The sequence below is a fragment of the Prosopis cineraria genome, unplaced genomic scaffold (assembly GCF_029017545.1).
Source record: "Prosopis cineraria cultivar Desert tree isolate PC_DT_omini unplaced genomic scaffold, ASM2901754v1 PC1323, whole genome shotgun sequence".
In the NCBI taxonomy this organism is placed as follows: Eukaryota; Viridiplantae; Streptophyta; class Magnoliopsida; order Fabales; family Fabaceae; genus Prosopis; species Prosopis cineraria.
In genome coordinates this window covers 20,815-23,513 of record NW_026556648.1, presented here as the reverse complement: position 1 = coordinate 23,513, position 2,699 = coordinate 20,815, and the positions used below count along the sequence as shown (strand labels likewise).

The following is a 2,699-nucleotide window of genomic DNA, read 5'->3' as shown; positions in this document are numbered from 1 at the left end:
TAAAATAAAATTAATAAATATTGTTAAAATATTAAATATTTTAATTTTAAGAATTTAAATTATTATTTAAAACATTATACTACCCAATTTAATATTTAATATTTTTAATATTTTTTAATTTCATATTAAAAATGAAGGAAAGGAAATGACATGCAAATTAACAAAGGATTTTTTCTTTCCATCTCTTCATTTTTTTTTCTTGTTAAGTAACTTTTTGTAGTATATTAATGAAATAAGAGATATATTTAAATAAAAAATTTTGTGTATTTGTTGGTCCTGATTGTTATATTTTTGATTTTACTTCTAACACTGCAACGTACAGAAAGTATTAAATTTTATGGTGTAATTTTATTGGAAAATCATTAGTTGACCCAAAAAATTAAGTAATTAAACCAATATTAAAAATATAAATAAGTTGTGACACGCACAAAAAGCATAACGATTTAAGTACTGTCTAAAAAAAAGGGTTAAAGGGTATTTTTGCCTTGAAACTTTTTCACAAGGGGGGTGTCTTAAAATTTTTTTGAAGTAATGTCACTTTAAAACTTTTAAAAATGGTGCAATTTCACCCCAACCGTTAACATTGATCAATGTTTGACTGTTAAATTTTACTTTGACCTCTTACTTTACATGTGTCCTTTCCTCCTCCGCTCGGCACTGTTCATCTTCCTGCTCTCTCTTCCTTTGCACTTTGAAAAATTCCCAGCTTTCCTGTCAATGTTAATGGTGGGTGGGTGAAATTACACCATTTTAAAAGTTCTTGAGCGATATTGCTTTAAATAAAATATTAAGATATTAGGCACTCTTGTAAAAATTCCAAGGCAAAAATCCCTTTAACCGTATAAAAAATAAGAAGTTATCTATACATTTATGAAAGTTAATTTGAGTTATTAATATTTAAAAAGTAAGTTATAAATTTTGAATGAATATTTATAAATAATAATATTTAAATTATTAAATATAAAAATATTTAATATTTTGATAATATTTATTAAAGGGTTAAAATGCAAATCTATCCTTAAAGTTTTTTTTAGGCATAATTTTACCCTAACATTTTAAAAATGGCACAATTTTGTCTAATGGCTTGACTGTGTAGACAATTAGCGTTGATGTGGCATCCACGTTACATTTACTCTCCTCTCTCCCCTCTTTTTTTTTCACTCTACCTTTACACGCTTCACCTCTCTCTCCTTCTTCACTTATCTTCCTTAAAACAAAGCATCCACCCTTAAATATTTATAATGTCCAACCAAGAGTTCAAATAACAAAACATGTGAATATACAGGCATCATACAAATCAAAACAACTGAAAAGGTTATAGAGCATTAAAAAAATTTAGAGCGAAAATCAGAGCTACCTACAAGGAAATTGATATCAAAATCATAACCCAACAAACAATTCGTCAATTTGAAATCAAAATTGATATGGAACAAGCAAACCTTCACAATCAAAATCAAAATCAAAATCCAATAAACAATTCATTGATTTGAAAACAAAATTGATCTGATATGGAAGAAACAAAATTGTGAAAATGAAAATCGAAGTAGATTAAAAATCGAATCGTCGCAAGCTTACCGTTCTTTACCCAAGTGAACGACGACGAGGAAGAAGAAGAAAGGGATTAAAAGGCCCATTCTTGCAATCACTCACACCTTTTGCTCTGTGCCGTCGACAACGCACTCTTCACTCTAAGCATAAGCAACCACCTAAGCTCACTACCTCAACCTTTGCTTCACCATCTGTGGATTGTCCCCTTCATCATTACAAATCACACCCCAACACACAAAATCAGATTCATCCGTTGCTATCAGATTAATCTGTAGCCAAATTCAAAAATGATAAATAAGAAGATATGTGGGTTGTGTACCTCGATCAAATACGGCGGTGTGGGGATTTCCAAGAGGAGAGGGATTATCAGAATTGGATGACGGCGTTGTGGCGAGGGCTGGCTTGTAGTTCTTATCCACGTCCTCGTCCGCCCACTTGATGCGTCGATTCTTCGCGAAAGGCATCTGGTGACCACGGTATTTAACCCAAGTTTTTTAGCCTTCCGTCAACGCTCCATGGTTCAAATCAAGTTTTATAGCCTCCCATCAACCAGTAACCCCATCTCTGTCTTCATCTTTAAAGTTCCCCTAACCCCTTCTCGGAGACATTTAATCCATTCCTAATTACTGGGTTTGTTGTGGTTGTTAGGTGGAAGATGAATCGGGAGAGTGATAAAGAAGGAATCGATCTATAGGCAGAGTTGGAAGAAGAATTGAGAGAGAGAGAGAGAGAGAGAGAGAGAGCAACAGAAAAAGAAAGATGAAAGAGGTCGTGGAAGCCATGTTAGCATGCCATGTAAGCAGAATTGGTCAATTGACAGTCAATCGTTAGGGTCTGTTAATGCAGGGCAAATTGGCACTGTCCGGAAAAATGTCAAGGCAAAGTTACACTTTTAAATATTTTAAAATATTAATTACATTTTTAAAAAAATTTTAAGAGTAAATTTATATTTTAATTTTTATTAAATTTTATTTTGATAAGACTTTAGAATATTCAGTGCTTAAAAAAAATTTAAAATATTTAACGCTCCTAAAAAAAATTTAAGGGTAAATTAGTATCAAAAAACATTGTTAAAGTTGTGTCACGTCAGTATATAATGATAGAGTTAACGGTTCATTAATGAAAGAGTTTTTTACTCCTCGAAAAATTGG

General features: G+C 31.5%; 1 long non-coding RNA gene across 1 annotated transcript; it reads right to left on the bottom strand.

Moving 5' to 3' along the window:
- Nucleotides 1-587: 587 nt before the first annotated feature.
- Nucleotides 588-2,268, bottom strand: LOC129299843 (uncharacterized). The gene is made up of 3 exons (XR_008590641.1): nucleotides 1,868-2,268; nucleotides 1,576-1,753; nucleotides 588-711 (listed from the first exon to the last, which is right to left on the bottom strand). It is a non-coding gene; the product is annotated as an uncharacterized LOC129299843 (long non-coding RNA).
- Between the last annotated feature and the right edge of the window lie 431 nt (nucleotides 2,269-2,699).